This window comes from Lissotriton helveticus, chromosome 6, assembly GCF_964261635.1.
Source record: "Lissotriton helveticus chromosome 6, aLisHel1.1, whole genome shotgun sequence".
Taxonomy (NCBI): domain Eukaryota; kingdom Metazoa; phylum Chordata; class Amphibia; order Caudata; family Salamandridae; genus Lissotriton; species Lissotriton helveticus.
Genome location: NC_136067.1, coordinates 1863419727 through 1863439076, shown reverse-complemented (window position 1 = coordinate 1863439076; position 19350 = coordinate 1863419727). Strand labels below are relative to the sequence as shown.

The 19350-nt window shown below is 45.3% G+C and overlaps 1 protein-coding gene across 2 annotated transcripts in view; it reads left to right on the top strand.

Annotated features, from left to right (window-relative positions):
* The window catches only part of GPATCH2 (G-patch domain containing 2), a 657478-nt gene that overhangs the window by 168855 nt on the left and 469273 nt on the right, over positions 1-19350 (top strand). The window lies entirely within an intron of this gene.

The following is a 19350-nucleotide window of genomic DNA, read 5'->3' as shown; positions in this document are numbered from 1 at the left end:
TGCTATAGTCAACCCCTTTATAGCGCCAAGAGAGAGCATGAATGAGTGTGCCTTCACAAGTGGTTTGTAGCATTACATAACAGCTTTGCCCTTGTAGCCATTTCAAATGGGTTGGTGGTCACTGTGTTTTGCAACATATTGTATTGTGGGTGTGTAGGTTTTCTGGGCAATTGAGCAAAATGCACTAGGGAGTTTACGGGTGGCAAATTGGTGTGTTGATTGCAAACTCTGGCTGTTGAGGTTGCGTAGTATTTCCTATGATCAGATTGTTGGCCATTGGAGAAGGCGACGAGGAGAAATGAGTGCGCAAGCGTTACGCTTGGACTTCCAGCACACAGAATCCCTGGTCTGTCTTTTTACAGGGGATACACCGCTGTTTTTGAGCAGACTTCCCATCACGGGCTCATTCCCATTAAACGTGATGGAATTAGGTCGCCGTCGCCATTCTGTGCACTGGGTTGCATCCGCCATGTTCTTCTGTGTCCAGGAAATTAATCTTTCTAAAAGCATTGCCGCCCTTCAGTGGAACCGGCTGACCGAGCTAGGTGCTTCTTGTTATGTTTTTGGCTTCACATCCTGCCTGCCAGCAAGCTTCGAGCTCTCGTTCATCGCAAAAGAAACACTTCTTACAGTTCCAAAACAACCTGCTTCTGGTGAAAGGCCGCTTCCTTTGACAAGGGATGTTAAAATATTACAAGTATTACACCGCTGCTCCCTGTTGTCTATTACTTGCAGTCTGTGGCGTATAATGCATCACCGTCACGTGGAGCCTCGTCTCCACTTCCCATTTTGGAAGGAAAAAAGGCCGTTTCCAGCGCGTATTAGCCATGTATCATCAAAGCCGTGAAGTTAATCTATCAGTAGTAATAGCTTCCATAAAACCCACCAGTGAGGCTGCAGTCCGACTCCAAAATGGGCCACAAATCCCAGCCCGGCTCCGGAAACCAGTGAACCCAAACTGGAAACAGGTAATGTAAGGACAAGACCTGGCTATTGGTCCACTGATTTATAGGCGATGGGGCAGAGGTCAAAGGTTATGGAGCTGGGAGTGCCTTTTTCGGATAAGAATAGCAATCATTATAGGAAAGGAGCCACTGGTGTAAATTATGAAGATATTATGGAGTTTTAGGCAGGCGAGCTCATGAAATATTGTGTATGATAGATTCCTGGGTGTTTATCGAGGGCCGTTGTTATCATATTCTTTCTAAATTTTATTTTCACAATATACACGTTTGTGCACCTGAAACCTAAATTATGCTTTTTATTTGCACGTATGCTGCAGTATAGTTTCCTTTAAATCTTATGCCACAGATCTTACCTGTTGCAATGCTGCCTGATGAAGGATGGAAAAATATCACGTAGCTCAATGATACAAAATGCCAGTAAAGATAATGGACACTTCTGGTTTCTCCATTTTCCAAATGATGTTTTTATTTCATCATGTGACCCCCAAACTTTTGATTTTGAAAAGCCAATTTGTCTATATTTCTATGGCATGTTCTTTCCCTTTGCCAACTGGTAGGTACTGACCTCCTAGTGGTGGCATGTTGACTGTATTAGTAGTAGTTCAACACAACTTTGCATGTTCTGTAGCATTTTGCATCAAACGCGGATGTGCATCCTCATCCCTGTGCATACTACGTACAACTTTACCCCTTCCCTTTGATCCTCCCTTCCGTGAGGATCACAACCGGCCCCATTGTACTAAGAAGGCTACCACTGTTATGTGGTCACGCCTAACCTGCCGGGCTAACATCCAGACTAATGGCTTTTATTCCCCGAGGATTTCATTCATGGAATAAATGGGTCAAGAGGTGAGTACCGATACTAGGCTACCAGACATTGACATTGACTCAAGCACCACATCAGTGAGGCAGGGATACTCCTTCTCCAATGTAGAAGTAACGAGCACTGACCCTACTCCAGTGGTGTGAGTAACCCCAAGAAAGGTGAAAGCGCAAGCCACAAGACCATTTGTCCTCGATACCTTACATTTTTCAGCCGCTCAGTTCTTAAGATTGAGGGAATGATGCTGATGGATGGAACTAAGCAGCATAGGAAAAGCAAGTCAGCCATCGATCTTATGTCCCATGGTTTATTTCTTAGTAAACTGTTTTCTACCATGTTATTTGACCTTCAAATAAAGCAGATTTTTGTGGAACTTGGCATTCCTATGCCTCAGTTTGTGGATGACACTGAGTTGGCCTCTATTGGTGACCTCAGGTGTTGAAGAACTCAGTAGGGGCTGGCCTTTTAAAAAAAATTGCTTTATGCAAATGTAATGAAAGAAAGCGGATTTATTATTTCCTTTTCCTGTTGGCTAAAGAGAGAATAACATAAGTCATAAGTGATGGCTTGCCACACAGCTGTTTCTGTTTTAGAGTGCTTTATGCCGATAAATTGGGATCAGTAAACAATTGTGAATATTTTCAAGGCGTCAGACTAGATCCGGAAACTTTAAAGTAACACTCATGTGGGCTTTATGTGGCTCTTCACCAATTTCGTTTCAATCCAGGAGTGAAGAGTGGAGCAGCATTTAATAAGAGCCACCCGTGCACGCTTAAGTCATTTCTTTCTTCGATTTTAGACATGAATCCACAGCTACTCCTTATTCCTTTCAAGGCTTTTCTTGAAAGAAATACAATTTTGTTTCCTGTTAGCAAGGAAAGATGTCACCTCCCTAGACTACAGGGTTCAAACCGTGCAGGGACTGTCACTAATTTCTGTGACAGATCCTCACCACTTATGTCGGGTGCCTGGGATCAGAACATGACTCCATGGCCTGTGATGACTGTCCATAGATGAACCAAAGACTATTTGGGACTGAGAGGTGAAGCTTTATGTCGCCAAAGATTGGAATACTCAACGTGACTGGTTGGGGTCAAAAGGAATGTCTCATTTTCGCTCTCAAAGACAGTCCCGCAAGATGTTCACTGCGGTCAGAATCTTTGCATAAGTCAAGAAGAAGCATATGAAATATAATTGGGAATCTTCATATTCCCACCACTCTTTAACTCCAGAGCATGAATATGCCATCTGGTCACGCTCTTAATCGGATTCTGAGCCTGGTTCCGATGCACCCCAAATTTCTGTGTCTATCTGTGATAACGCAGTAAATGGAGGCCATTATAGATGCCATGCTGTGCATTTTCAGCACTTTACAGGTTAACACTGGCATACCTTTGGGTCTCAAGGATCCACAGGGTCTTTCAATCAGATGTTTGTCAGTGGGTCTACCCTCGGTAAAGTCTGTGCCCCTTGAACTCACTTCAGGTTCATAACCACTTGCTGCACCGGTTCACTTTCCATCACTGCCGATGCTGAAGAAGGATTCTCAATACGTTGTGCTCTCAGATTCAGAACAGAATCCACCCTGATCTTGACCGCACCCTGATCCCACTCAAGCGTGGCCAGCCTTCAACGGCTCAGATTCGAATACCTTGCCCTTACCACTCGGTAAGGGAGTTCAGACTTGATACAACATTTTTGGCACTTAGTTGGACAATTACAGTTTTCATGAAGGGGATGATTTTGTTCACCAATATGATGAAAAAATTTGTATTAGGAATTGCAAGATTCCAGTGGCCTGATACTTCCCAGATTCTTGCCACATTTCTCCTCCCTGCTCTGACACCACAGAAAGCCCTTTTCATAGCGTGAAGGGCGGCCGAAGTACTGAACCTACAACTACCTTCTATGGATGTGAAGGCTAATGTTCTTACAGAAGTACTCCAACCTGGTCAAGAACCTACAGACTCTTTATTGCCATTTATCAAAGTCTTCATGGAAACCTTCTTGGGCGAAAACATGTTGGCGACCACCAATTAATAGGCAGGTGACTCGTCAACTTCGACCAGCACCTGGTGTCCCTGACTTCCTTACTCAACACCCCACACCAGAGAGGCCGGTGATATAGGAGTTCACCATTGAAATTAATCCTAACACCTTCCCCACCACCCTACCTGATCGTGAGTCGCAATAGATAGAGACCTTTGCCATGTGCATCTTCTTATCGCCGATCCTTGCTTTGCAGTCTTTAAATGCCAGCTGTCTTCTAGGCCTCTGTCTCATGCCTGATGGGACATGATGGCCTAAGTTTTGCCAGCCCGTCAGAGGAGCTCTGGGCATACCTGACCCAAGCTATCCAAGATGTCTGTGATGCGGCAACATTTATGATCTGCTCTGGCTTTTACACTACCAACTGCTTATATTAGCTGATTGACATGAGTGTGGCGCCACACCTGGATGAAGTCTATGGTCTTCTCTAGGGATGTCCAAGTGTCCCTAATGGACATGCCAATAGATGTCTTTTGCATTTTTGGCGACAAAGTGGACTCAGCTCTTGAATGTTTCAAGGAAAGCAGGGCCACAGCACATAGTTTGGGCTGTTTTCCCGCTTTTGACAGTTCCATGAACTATTTCACCTTCTACAAGCCTATAGTAGGGGTTTCTAATACCGACAATGTCTGTCCCCTTCTGCCAGCCCACAGGTCTCCCACTCTTTTCCTGGCTGTGGCCATGGCTGACAAAATAACGGACACTAGGCCGGCTTAGTCCCCATCCCTCCAGCTTCTGTAGATGCAAAACCTCTTTAGTGTGTCCTTTACAGCAAAACCTCTTTAGTGTGTCCTTTACAGCACACAGCCAGCCTTTTGGGGTAAGGAGTCTGCATTTTCTCCAAGGGAGGCTATCTGTTATGTCAGACAAGTGGGTCCTTCAAATAGTCAATTTGGGCTGCGCCCTCCAATTTCTTTCAACCTAGCTGTACCATCCACAACCATCAGAATAGTTGATGCAGGACCACATGTCCGTCACTAGAGGTGCATGCACTTTTGGCCAAAGGGGCAATAGAGAGGGATCCGACCTCAAAAGTAGGAACCGGGTGCTACTGCTCCTACTTTCTTATGCTGAGGAAAGATGGAGACCATCGTCCTATCCTAGTTCTGTGACCTCTCTACACCTTCCTGTAAAAATAATCAAGATGCTTATGCTAGCCCAGGTCCTGCCTGCCATCGACCCTGGAGACTGGACCTAAAAACACTTCTTTCCATATTCCTGTTTGCAGGCCCACAGGCACTTTCTGAGGCTCACATTGGGCCAGGAGCATTTCAAGTTCACATTGCTTACTTTTGGCCTCGTCAGTGCCTCCCGGGGTTCACAATAGTTATGGCGGTGATTGCCGCACATCTTGGGACGTCGTGGGTACCAGTTTTTCCTTACCTTAAAGAATTGCTGTTGAAGGCTGACTCACCCTAGGCAGTGGTCAACCACCTCCAGACTAAAGTGAACTTTTTAACATTGTTGGGGTTCTCTAACCACATGCCAAAGTCACACCTGACTCCTCATAGATGTTCACATTTATTGGATCCATTCTGTACACAGTACAGTTTTGTGCGTTTCCTCCAGAGCTGAGACTCCTCAACATTTGGGCTATGATTCTGATGTTGCTGTCTCTGTTCTGGATCTAAAAGTGGATAACTAAGGCTGTTTGGATAGCTAGCCTCTTGCATCCTGCTGGTCACACATGCCAGATGGCACATGAAGTCCTAGTGGGCACAGCACAAGGAGAATCTGTCAGGTTGCATCTACATTTCAGATGAGACTGCAAAACACTTGCAGTGGTGACTTCTGGACCATGATTGATTTTGTAGCAGCCCACTCTTCTTACCCCAATCAGCTTTGACAGTGGTGACAGATTCATCTCTTCTGGGATGGGGAGGCCATGTGAGAGAGAGGGAGACCTCTTCGCCAGCAGAAGCTTGACTCCACATCAGTTAGTTGCAGGCAATTTCACTTTGCTTTGAAGGTCTTCCTACAAACCATCAGAGGAAGGCTTGTGCAGGTGCTCACAGACACCACCACTGCCATCTGGTACTGCAACTAACAGGGCGGGGTAGGTTCTTGGGTACTATGCCAGGAGGCTCTACGATTCTGGAAGTGGCTGGACTGCCAAGGAATTTTTCTGGTGGTAACCTACCTTGCAGGATCTCTAAACGGCAGGGTGGACAAATACAGTTGCCAATGCCTAGCAGACCACGAATGGCAGTTACACTCAGAGGTGGCGCATGGTGTTTTCTGTCCAACCACCCTATGCAATATCCTTCCCAGATAAGCTGGTGCTGAGGACCTAATATTAGTTTCTGCCGAAAGTGGTAATACCGTTTGACCTCAGACAGAGTATCACACTACAGGCATTCTGTGGTCCGCCTCATCCCTCAAAAGAAGTAGAGAGACTCCATTGTTTGGGCACAAAAAGAGCGCTCAGTTTTTATATTCATCACATCAAGGAACATTGGGTGTACGATCTGCTCTTTGTTGGCTTTTCTGAGGAGGGAACAAATAAGGGCAAGGCAGTGCAGAAGTTACCCATGTCTTAATGGTTTGTGCTCTGCATCAAGAACTGATAAGCATTGGTAGAGAAGTAGCCTCTGGAATGTCAACAAGCTCATTCCACCAGAGCCAAAACTGCTACCACTGTATTGGCAAACAAAGTGTGTGGTTGGACACCCTCCAACTACATTCCTTTTTAATGCTTTCAGGGTTTATCATCACACCCAGATTTTACCACCACCTGTTGTACCATGATGGCGTATAGTATGCCAGAGGGATTTTAATCACTTTTACTCACTGTTATTTACCATAAATAAATGAGGAGGTTGCATGTCACCAGCATGCAATTATAGGGATATTCACGATATCATAGAGGAGGACTTATGTGAACTGACAATCCTTTTGCATATTGTCTGCCTAGGTTTTCAAAGAGCACCACTGGAGCAACCGGATGTAGTGTTTGTCCTATGGTAGTTAGCAATTAGCTGCACCATTTAGTGTAGATATTTTCACTTTTCACATAATAGGTCCTGAAGAATTACCACGGTATTTAGCAACCAGCAGGATAGAAACATGTCGACCCTAAGAGATGAGCATAGTTTCAACTGACACTCCCCTCCATAGGGAAATTGCCACTCTACACGTTTTTAATGAGGTGGATTACCAACCAGAATAAAACATTATTTGGAATATCCAACCTCTATTAACGCACTCACTGCACTTCACCATATCTACATCTTCACGGGCCACACCACCCCACTTCATCATACGGCAAAGGAACAAAAAATCTCCGTCAAAGAGCCCCTTTGCGGGTGCCCGTTGGGTTTTGCAGCGCCGACCCAATGAGGAGCAGGTCCAGATGATGAAGCATGACACCAAACTTGCTGGGTGTGTGAGGACCCTAGTTCCGCAAAAGTGGGATCCCCATATCTCTCTTCCTCCTAGTATTACCCCTCCACCACCACTTACTTGTTGGCGGTTGTTTCCCGTACCTAAGTTAACTAGGCACCTCCGGTAGAGGAACAGCATCCATTCTTGCTTAAAGGACCTGAAAGGGCACATACGCTGGACCCCACTGTCCCCATTTTTGATATAGAAAATAAAGGAATTGCTATTAATCAAACCTTGAGCCCTGGCATATTCGGAGAGGCTATTATCAGAGCTCTTATATAATGAGCCATGATGTGTCGCCGCACTACCTGGCACCAAAGGGACAAGCGGATTTTGTTACAGTAGATTTAAGAAGCAACCTGTCCAATAGAGAAGTAGATATTTTATTAAATTACACACCCCTGCTCAATTGCTGGTATCTGGAGGTATATGCATGAGCAGAATTTTTCAAGATTGTTCGTCGGCCATAAGCATTTAGATAATGGCCCTTCTAACACGTTTGTTCATTGTTATTCGAATACTCTTTCCAAAGTTCTGATCCATTCTTGACCAAACTTTTCATCATTATGAATTGAGAGGCATACATTTACTTAACACATGGATCATGTTGAAATAAGATTCTGGACATCTCCAGCAGTTAGCATTTGTCGCTAACCCAACTTGAAATATTTATGCCCAAGAACAATGCCAGTAATGCAATATCCTGCATCACTAACTTTTAATTTACCTACTCTTACAACCTTGGTACTGCTTTCTAGGTTTTCTGACCATTATGACTGGAAGAAAATCAAATATAGCATGTGTTCACATATAAATTGAATGTTACTCAGTGCCTTCTTAGTTAATACGTTCTCTAGGGAGACTGATGTAGGGAGGCCTATCATTTTTTTAGTTTCGCTTAGGTGCAATACTACCAGCGAAATAAAACAATTCATTCTGTTGTCTTGGGGCATCTTAAAGAGGCTTTTGTGGATTTGTGTAAGCCTCTATTTCTCTGAAGTTCTGAGCTAGAAAGCATCATCAAGACATGAATTTTTTTTTTTGTAAACATTGCTGCAGTGCACTGAGGGTTCTGACGATTTCTATAGCTGCTCACTAAGCCGACATATGAAAAATATAACTTTAATTTTTAAGCAGGCTTTTATAGTAGGCAGAAACTGCTTCAGCCTATGATCTTGTCACTGCAAGGACATGTCAGATTTAATAATTTTCACATTTTATGGTTCCAGATTACACTGACTCCTTGTGGAGTCTGAGATACAATTGGGAGTAATTTAGTGAAATTAAAAGTAGGCTTTTTCTTCATTTGTAATTCAGCTTTGATGTGCTGCAGCAGTTTGCTGGCTACTGCCATTCAGGGATGCAGTAGCAGGTGTGATGTCATGTGCTTATAGTCACGCATGTGGGTTATGTAAATCTGAACTGCAGTCCACATGTGGCATCTAACTTTTAAGCCACCTGTGCACTTTCTTTTACCACATTTTTGTAGCTTTACTTAAAAGTCAGATAGCCCATTTGGGGTTAAACAGTCTTTCACCATCTTTAGGGGTTCAGAACACTTGCACTGGGAGCTGTTCAGCAGTGTCTCACAGTCAAGAGTCAAAATATGCCAGTAATCCCTACCCTATAGGCATAAAAATCTATGGAGACAGACAGCAGGCTGAATTTCCCTCCAGTCTGCCTCCCTCTCTTTTTACATAACCCAGCTATATGATCATTAATGATGTACATGTTTTATGGTCAAACTGCAATTTGCCATGATAAAGTTACAATTATTTTCTATGCAAGATGATATAACCCACTTCTCTGTCAAAAACAAAAATAATTCCTTTCTTCCTTATGTGAATCTAAATAAAGAGCCTTCTATATAATTTTCAATATACTTGAACATGAAAATAGATTTTAATGCTGTGCTTGTCAAATTACCAGGTGTTATGCAAATTGATATATTTCCCAGCATTTTGAAATACTTCTTTATTAGAAGATTCTTTTTCACCTGCATGGATCATTATTCCACATCAGAATGTAGTAAGATTTTTTCTTTTTTTCTTAATTATTATTTTGGCATGTGTGCCGAACTATCTCTATTATTATCAATTAAAGCATTCACCTTGTTCGATACTTTCCATAAATAGTCAGTCAATCAATCAAGTATTTGTAAAACACAGCAAATCACCAGTGAGGATCCCAATGCACTGGAGTTGCTGCTTGCTTCGCGAGCCAGGTCTTGAGTCCTTGCCTTAACTTCCGGAGTGGTCCTGAATTGTAGGGGAAGGTCATTCCAAGCTTTGGCTGCCAGCTGTGAGAATGTGCGTCCTCCGCTGTTGCTTCAGCAGATCCGATGGGTCAGTGAGGAAGGGAGAGGCAGATCCTATGACACCTATGTCTGGTTGGTTGGTTGGTGAAAGGTCAAACGTTTGTTGATGTAAGCTGGTCCTTATTTGTGCAGGACTTTGTAAGTGTGAGTCAACATCTTGAACTGGCATCTCTTCTGAATCGGGAGCAAGTGTAGCTTTTTGAGGGGGGTGTGATGTGGGTTCATCTGGGGAGGAGGAGTCTGGTCGCTGAGTTTTGTATTGTTTGTAGTCTCTTCAGGAGGCTTACGTTCAGTCATATATAAAGTGTGTTCCCGTAGTCCAGCCTGCTGGTGACTAGGGCTTGCGTGACGATCCTTCTGGTGTTGACTGGGAGCCACCTGAAGATCTTGAGGTGCATGCCTAGGGTGTGGAAGCAGGCGGATGAGACTTTGTATCTGTTTCTTCAAGGAAAGCTTGCTGTCCAGGATGATGCCGAGGTTGTGGGCGTGGTCTATTGGGCAGAGGATTGGTGGGTTCAGCAGGCTGCCATGTGTCGTACCACAGAGAGGTGTTATTCCCAAAGATGATAACTTCCATCTTGTCCATGTTGAGCTTGAATGCAAAGGTATAAACCCAGGCCAAAAATACAAAGGACAAACACTGGCTAGTCAGAGACACAGATTATACACAAACTATAACACAAAAGACTATACTGATATAAAAATATTTTTTAATTATATTGATAAAAAAGATTAAACACATAAATCACGTATACATGATGATTTGATACAATAAAAAGATTTTTTGATGATAATAAAAATGAAACATTTGGTCTAATAATAAAAAAGCTCGAGGGACAGTATTGTCGTCCTAGATAGTATTAGCGTGGCTGTAGTCTGTCAGACAGCAGATTCAGTCCTCTTCTGGTTTTCCACAGGTTCAGAAGTGTTATGAAGTGGGTGCCTGGAGATGCTCCATTTATGCCTGGTCCCAACTAGCGGGTGGGGTGACTCCTGGACCCTCCTTCGCCAATCATGTATAAGTTCCCCATGGCCAATCCTACACACCTTTGCAGCATTTCCTCTGTGCCTAGTTCCTCATTAGATAGCATAATAAATGTTTCCAGGCACTGACCTATCTACGTCTGCAGTAGTTCCTGTTTGCTTTACTGCAAACAGGCAAAAAATGCAATGTGCCAGGGCATTTCCAAGATGGCGAAAGTCTCTGGTCATACTAAACTTCAGCTGTAGGGGCTGGGGATAGGTTTGGGAAGTGTATAGTGGTAATCCTAGTGTCTTCCCACATGTAAAACTAAAATCCAGTTTGAAGTATTTGAGCAGGTACTGAGACAGAAGTCTTTTATGGAACAAAAACAGGGTCTTTTACTAACTAGACAGTAGATACTCGAGAATTGTCTTGGCATCCTGTTCTCTTCCTTTCTAGTGCGCCCCAAGTGTTATTTGTGAACCCAGCATATCTGTTGGATTTGACAATGTAGTGTCTAAAAGGAGTCCCACAGTCGCCACCCTGCATATTCTGTGGAGTTAAGGGGAGTCCTCTCTGCTCATTCAGGTCAGCACATTGTTTGCTTTGGCAGGCGTTTCCCAGCTTTTTCACACCTATTCAAGACTAATTACTGACTAGGAGAAGCTGGAGAGCCAATGCAAATTAGTCTCCAGGTACTTCAGGCAGTGAAAAGGTAACTTTCTAAACATTTATTAAAAATCTAACTACACAGTTGCATTGGGTTTTAAATAACCATTAAATGTTGTATGCTTATTTTTGTAGCTGGTCTGATTCCTGAGTGTTGCAAATGAATTCCACCCATTTAGTCCTCCAGGATTTTCATTTATGATCACCCAGTTTTTGGACCATTACTGTGGGTGAGTCTCACTACCGGAGTCTCACTCACGGTCATTTCATGGTAATTGGACTGGTCATCTTTGCTGCCACTGTCTGCCTTTTACGATAAGGGCACTGCGGTGCAGACAGGGTATTATGCCCTGGACTGGTTACACGTGAACGTATGCGCTTGTGTGCAAGCTGTATATGTGATGTGGTAAATAAAATATTACCCTGTCATAATTTCTATAAATAAACAAAGTGTCATGCATTAAATGAGAGGCAGAGTCCGTGGTGTCCAATTCAAAAGGGCTTTATTTCCATAACTCGAGTTAGGGGAGAATCAGTTCTATCACCACTAAGGTTCAGGAAGGGTCTTCTAAACTTTATTTGCTGAGTACAACATTTATACTTTTAATCTTGTACATAGGGAGGAACGCTCCAGGCAGAGCAAGAGAAAGAGAGATAAGAGAATGTGGGCGTGCATTTGAGGAGTCATAGGTGAGTCATAGGTGGGTGGATACATGGAGGGGGTTGCATGGCCAGCTGGAACTTTGCCCTACTTGTGTGCGCAACTTGATCATGACGTGCAACTGACGTGTAACTGGGGGGAGCTGACATTCAGTCTAGTAGGGAGGCCTTCAGTGTCAGGGCGATCAGTACGTCTTGTATTATCTGATATCTTGAGTCCGGGGATGTATTATCTGAAGCAAAGGTCGCTCATCACTAAGAGCCAGAGAGGGCATATATTTCTTCGTTCATTGCGTGGGGGCCGTGGGCTTTATACGGATGCAAGCTCTGTAATTCACTTAAACGGAGACAGAAAGGCTAGGCCCTATCTCTGCAGACGGGTTCTGTTTACCTTCTTCACCAGGCAGGAATGTGATTCTGTAGAGCAAGCAGATAACTGTTGTGCAAAATACTGTCTTGGCACCCCGTGCTGGGCCTCTTTCGGCTGAGCCAGAAGTATGCGAGGTCAGGGATACGTAACTGCAGCTCTCAGAGTGTCTGGAGTCATGAAACCCTAATTCAGAGACTGGCTCAGGCTGAGCCACAAAAATGGGTTCATTTTGATTTAAGAGTGCACAATGCAAACACATGGGCCTCAATGCAAAATGAACGTTTCTTACATGGGAGACTTGATGACTGGCATCCTAATGCAGGACGTAAATGCAGAGGCCTCGTTATTCAGGCCACTAAGGGAAAATGCATGGGTGACATGCACATACATTAAACATAGGGTACACGCAGGGGACATATTGGTCATGTAAAATTTCATTTTCCTCATTCCCTCCTTGTCCCCTACTTTACCCTTCAGGACACATCTATATTCATGAGACCGTATATTTGATCATACAGCATCATTTGTTCATCTTTGATCCTTTGTATACGTGGATGTGGAACACAGGCAGTCGCACACAGGCCGCAAATGGCCGGGCCACACTGCAGACAGAGACAGCAGCCGAATATCATAAGCAGTATCATTCCTAGGAACGACAACACTTTCCATCCCCAAGCCGATATTACACCCCAGAGCCAACTGGACCAAGTCCATGTGCCTGGGTCTTGATGTATATCATGAGCAATCTTGTGGAGCCTTGTTATTGCTGCGTACACAGATGGCGCGTTATTAGGAATGAAAACGCAGCAACTGGAGCCGATCACTCTACAGGCCCCGCCCCTATCCGCCAGGATGACGTCAAGAACAAGGCGGTTCTGAAGAACAACAAGTCTCATGGCAGACTGCTCCTGGGTCAAGTTCGCCAGAGCAGAAGCAGTCACATTCACAACTGCTTCCAGAGTTCTTGTTAACTTGCGTATCAGTTTACTGTTTTGGACGGGACCTATGAAGAAAAAGAATCCTTTGTTGAAATCTGTATATTGCTCCCAAGCTGTTTCAGGCTGATCGATCTCTGAGACATCAGTCTCTCTCCTTTGTCTAACATGCTCTAGTCGTGAATTTCGATGGTAATGGGATGGGGCCAGAAAGACGGGTGGCAGCAGGAACGCTATATAACATTTCCCACACCAGTCTGAGGGCAGATGTACATAGGCTGTCTGACCGCAAATGAAATAGGTATGGCGTGATGCTTTGAAAGAAGACTGTCCATTATCGTTAAACTCTACTACAGCTTTGCACTCGCTGTGTCCCATATGTACTGAGCCTTTCTTTCTAACACACAAATCACCTTTTACCGGTAGGACTGAAATAAACGGTGGACCTATATTTTGCATGGGCTGAACATTCAGCATTATAAAACTAACGGATGCGTTTCCTTGCTTGTACTCTTCATTTTCTAGATCGGTTCCCTTCCTTTGGGGAAGTCCGTCTTCGCCTGGAAAACATGCCTCATTCATTACTTTATTCAAGTTTCCATATATCCAGTCACCCTGGTAAACTATGGACTTTCTGTCTAGTGAGGTCATTAAGGCAAACCATGCTCCGCACGAACCATTGTGGGAGAACGGTAAAGGGAAGAACTCCCTTCGTCTTTTGATAAGGTGGGAGTTGGCCACATACCCAGCAATCAGTCGCATTGCTGGTCTGATGAGAACGGTGTAACATTCGAATGAAAGTATTGTTACGCAGGGCAAGTCGATATGACAGTTCATGGGGTGGCAGTTCACTGAATGTATGCTCTATGGTGTTGTTAATGGAAGAGTGCATATGTGAGGCAATAGGAGGAAAGAAAACATGTAGTATTAAACTAACACAGATTATAACGATGCACAGAAAAAAAAGAATAATCAAAGAAACGATACATCTACTACGTAATATCTTGCAGTATTTCTCTTTCATTTTGCTCTTCTTACTATTCTCGTATGCGATCTTATACATGTCAGAAATCTAGTCTAACCGATTCACCACCTAGTGGACTTAAACAATTAAACTTCGTCTGACTTACTATATCGTAACTTAGACCTATACTCTTGCTGTGGAGTCTTTTCTAGCAAAGGCGGCGCAAAGTCTGTAATGTCTTTAATGTCTTTATTCTTTACCAAAGTTCCAGATTGTCCAAAGTACCGTTTACAATGATGGGCATGAAGCCATCCCTTTCTTCCTTCAACCTTGATAGCTGTCCTCGTGGTCAGTAACACTAACTTCGGCGCCTTGCAACGCGGCTCAAGGGGGCTTGATCGATCAAAGTTCCGCACGAAGATGAAATCACCAGGGACTATGGCGTGTTCCTTGACCTGGGTGTTGTCAGGGAAGGCGGCAGCAACCTGTGAACGACAAGAGAGTAGTGCAGACATCAAGGAAGCCAGGTAATCTGTCAGCATGTTACTGTCAACATCAGTTATTTTCTTAGGCATAGGCGTACCCCACATATTTGGCGGTCTACCGAAAACTACTTCATACGGAGATAGGCCTGTTCTGGAATGAGCTACCATACGCATGTAAAAGAGGGCAACCGGCAAGGCTACCATCCAATCCACACCCTTTTCTGCACAGATCTTTGCTAGTTTCGTCTTGATTGTCTGATTATGTCTTTCTACAAGGCCTGCTGCTTCAGGGTGTCGTACACAATGGAACTTCCAATTATATCCTAACAGAAGAGACACTTGTTTCATTAATTCAGAGGAAAATGGCTGACCATTGTCTGAGTAGACGACACGGGCAATCCGTATCTGGGAAAGAATTCACGCACCAATTGCCTGGCGGTTGTCACAGCAGTATAATCTGGAACTGGATACGCTTCTGTCCATCTAGTTAGTGCACACACAACTACCAAGACATACTTGTAACCTCTACATCTGTCCATTTGGATATAATCCATCTGGAGGACCTCAAAAGGGTGGTCAGGAGGATGAAATCCGCCTTGTTCCACCGGGATGCCTTTACCTGGATTGAACTGGCAACAGATCATACATGTTCGTACTTTCTGTTTCGCTGCTGCACGCAGGTGCTTGTTAAACCAGATATTCTGTAAGCTGTCTATCATTGCGTCTGCAGGTCTGGCTCTCAGAGAGGCTTAATGATCTTGCTCCTCTGAGACCTCTCCGCAAACCCGGAAAAGGTGCTTCTGCCCCTTGGTTTACGGAAGCATTGGCGGCCTCCCGTCGGCAATGCAAGGTAGCGGAAAGAGCATGGCGCGTGAAATACGACGCGACGGCGAAACTCACCTACAGGTCTCTGGCGAAAGCGTACCATCGGAACATCCTCGCGGAGAAGAAGGCTTATTTCGCTAGAAAAATTGAAGCCGCGTCCAACTCCTGTAAGGAGCTTTTCGCCATTGTGCGGGAGTTTACAACCTCTCGCGCAGCACCTGTCCAGACCCCCCCTCCTGTACCTTGGGTCAGGGCGATTGCGGACTTTTTCACCTCTAAGATCCAGCGCATCCAGGACTCCTTCCTTGTGCTGGAGCCTAAGGTGTCAGGTCGGGCGGAGAATGCCGTTGTTACCCGACCGAACGCCGGGGTGGCCTTGGCAGCGTTCCCTCCTCTCTCGCTGTCAGCTTCTTTTGACCTGATGGCGGGACTAAAGTCAGGTTCCCCTCGGGATGCTTGCCCCGCAAAATTTCTGGCTAAAATGGCAGCGGTCATTAATCCACTCGTGAACCCCCTGTTGAACTGCTCTCTTGCACAGGGTGTGGTTCCCCAGTCCTGGAAGCAGGCAATGATTATTCCCTTGCTAAAAAAGCCTGGTCTGGATGTGGAGGTGTTAGCGAATTATAGACCTATCTCGCTCCTGCCGGCTTTTGCAAAGGTCATTGAAAAGCACGTGCATAAGGTGCTTGCCGATTACCTGGAGTCCCACGACCTGCTGCACCCTACCCAGTCGGGTTTCCGCGCCAATCTTAGCACCGAAACAGCCCTCCTGGAAGTCTCGGAGGCGATAAAGGAGGTGCTGGATTCGGGTGGGAGAGTGATGCTGGTGATGTTAGACCTGTCGGCGGCCTTTGACACCGTCCCTCATGAGGATCTGTTGGCTAGACTCTCAGAGATCGGTCTTCGAGGGACGGTGCTCCAGTGGTTTCGATCTTTCCTGGCAGGCCGGCGACAAACGGTCTGGGCTTCTGCTTGCTCCGCCGAGATGTCGCCATTGGGTGTCGGAGTTCCTCAGGGCTCCGTCCTGAGCCCAACTCTATTCAATATCTTCATGACCCCTCTGGCGGCTCTGGCGGAGTCCTTCGGGGCCCAGATCGTTTCTTACGCCGATGACACCCAGCTCCTCTTCACCTGTGAGAGGGGTGCGGACTTCGATGGAGGTAGGATCCAGGGTTGCCTTGAGGCTGTGTTTCAGTGGTTCCATCATAACAGCCTCAAGTGCAACTCGGATAAATCCGAGGTCCTCTTTTTTGGGTGCAGTTCGGACCCGGATTGGCAAGAGTGGTGGCCTGAGAACATGTTTCCACCAGCAAGTTCGTCCCAGGTAGCTAAAAACCTTGGGATTAAGATCGACAATGGCCTCACACTTCGCTCGCAGATAATCGGTCTCACTGGCACCTGTTTTGGCTTACTCCGGATGCTTCGCAAGTTCCTTCCCTTGTTATCGGAGGAACACAGGAAGATCACGGTGCAGGCGATTATAGGCTCGAGAATAGACTATTCCAACGTCCTCTATCTCGGCCTGCCAGAATACCTGCTTCAACGATTACAGGTTGTTCAGAATTCGGCAGCACGTGCTATCTTTGGACTATCCCGCCGTGCCAGAGCCTCGGGCCTCTTGGAGGCTCTGCACTGGCTTCCTGTCCGGAAGCGGATAGTTTTTAAAACTCTCACCCTGGCACACAAAGCCTTGCACACCTCCGGAGCAAAATATCTTCAGAAAAGGCTGTCCTTTTACCTTCCTGCCAGGTCGCTTAGGTCTGAAGCCTTTTTTCTTGCTGTAGTGCCCCGCGTGAAGAGAGCTCGCATCGGTGGTCGCTCCTTTAAATTATTGGCGCCTCAGCTGTGGAACAAACTGCCTGTGTCCCTGCGCAGCACTCCCAACTTGTTGGCCTTTAGGAAGGGGCTTAAAACTTGGCTTTTCACTTCTTAGTTTCAGGTCCTATTAGTTTTCCTCTTTTTTCTGTTTCTGTTCATTTTCCCTGTTGTGTTATGAGATTAGTGTGCAATTTAAAGCGTCGGGACACTCTTTCGAGTAGCCGCACGCTATACAAAAAACCTGTATAACATAACATAACATTGCCTTCTCTCCCAAGTGTGCTGGACTATGTGTTGTGTTTATGATTACTTGTACCATGGAATCTGGAAGAAACCATGTGCCTTTTCCCTTAGTCATCCAACCTTGGTCAGTCTGGACCCCTCCTTGTTCAGTCCATTTCTTTATTTCATCTGTAGTGGCATGTGTCTGTATGTCGAGTACATCTTGAGAAGGATCCCTGACTGTCATACTTTTTGTCAGGGCTGTAAGTTTAGCAGTTCGGTCTGCCAGGTCATTACCCTGGGAAATGGTGTCTGTAACTTTGGTGTGAGCTTTGCATTTCAGGATAGCTATGGCTGCAGGTAAATGTATTGCTTCCAACAGGGCCTGAATAAGCGGGCTGTGCTGAATTTTGGCCCCATGAGAGGTCAAGAAACCTCTCTCCCTCCACAGTACTCCGAAATCATGAACTACGCCAAAAGCATATTGTGAATCTGTATAAATGTTCACTCTTAAGTACTTAGCTCTTATGCAGGCTTGTGTCAGAGCGATGAGCTCTGCTGCTTGTGCTGACAGTGTGTCTATTCTTTGTGTCTCTATGACTTCAGTAGCAGTGGTCACGGCATATGCTGCTACTAACTCTCCTGCACTCGTTCTCATGCATGATCCATCTACATAGAGTGTTAGGTCAGGGTCTGGAAGTGCAATATCTGTCAGGTCTTGTCTTGGTTTCGTCACTATATTCATTACTTCCACACAGTCATGTGGTGGTGCATTTACTGTACTTGAGGGCAAAAGTGTAGCAGGGTTCAGAATGTTACATCGTCTGATCTCTATGTGTGGTTGAAATAATGTCAGTTCATATCCTGTCAGTCTCGCTACAGTCAAATGTTGTGTCTGTGTCCTGTTAAGAGAACCTCCAATTGACAACACAGGAGGCAGCGTCTTCGACTGTCCTCCCTTGGACACAAGAACATACCTTGGCATTTGAGGAATTAAAAAGAGCATTATGTCAAGCGCCAGTTCTAGCGACTCCTCAGTGAGACTACCACTGTGGGCAGCCAGTAATTGCACACAGGTGGCCCTGCCCAGAAGAGAGACTGCAAGGATTAGTACTGACCTGGGGCTGGCCTTATAATATTAGTGTGCATTCATAGATTGCTCTGTTGTATACATATAGAGGAAGTCTGCTTTAAAATGCAGTTTCACTCCACTTAGGCCAACACAGTCCTGCAAGGTGCCAAAACATGCACACCAAGTTTGATTTGACATGTTCCAATAACATATGTATACATCAGATGGGACGTTAAGAATTGTATCACTTCTTTGGCTCCACTCATAATCAGTTTCCAGGCTTTTGTTCCATCCTCTGGGTAAAGTTAATTACTCTGCAACTCTATCAGGGGGAACAAAGACCTCCTCACAGAAAGGGAGCAATTATCAGTGATTGAGCAGTTCCCTGAGAGAGGAAAGAGGTGTGGGGAAATCTACAACTGATAATTAGCTGTCACACTGCACCTGGGCTGGGTTAGCCCAGGCCCACTAAACAAAGGAGGGAACAATGTAGTATGGAGGTTACACAGGAGTGGGCACAACTTTAAAGATTGGGTGGGAAGGGATCTGGCAGCGATGTCAGCTAGAGGTGGGACCAAAGGCCTCGAAGAAGCTCCAGTCAGAGAAAATGTTTTGATTGTCCAAGAATGCTGTGTAGGAGGAGGGTTGAGATGGGGTGGAAGGATGAGGTGGCATCCTAGGATTGGTTATGGGTGCCTGGCATCTATAACTTTCCACCCCCACTTAAAAATCCTTGCACAAGGGAGAGACAAAAAAAGAACACCCTGGGACCTGGGATGCAACGACAGTGGAAGAATGAGCAACTGGAAAGAGAAGCCACCTGATGCC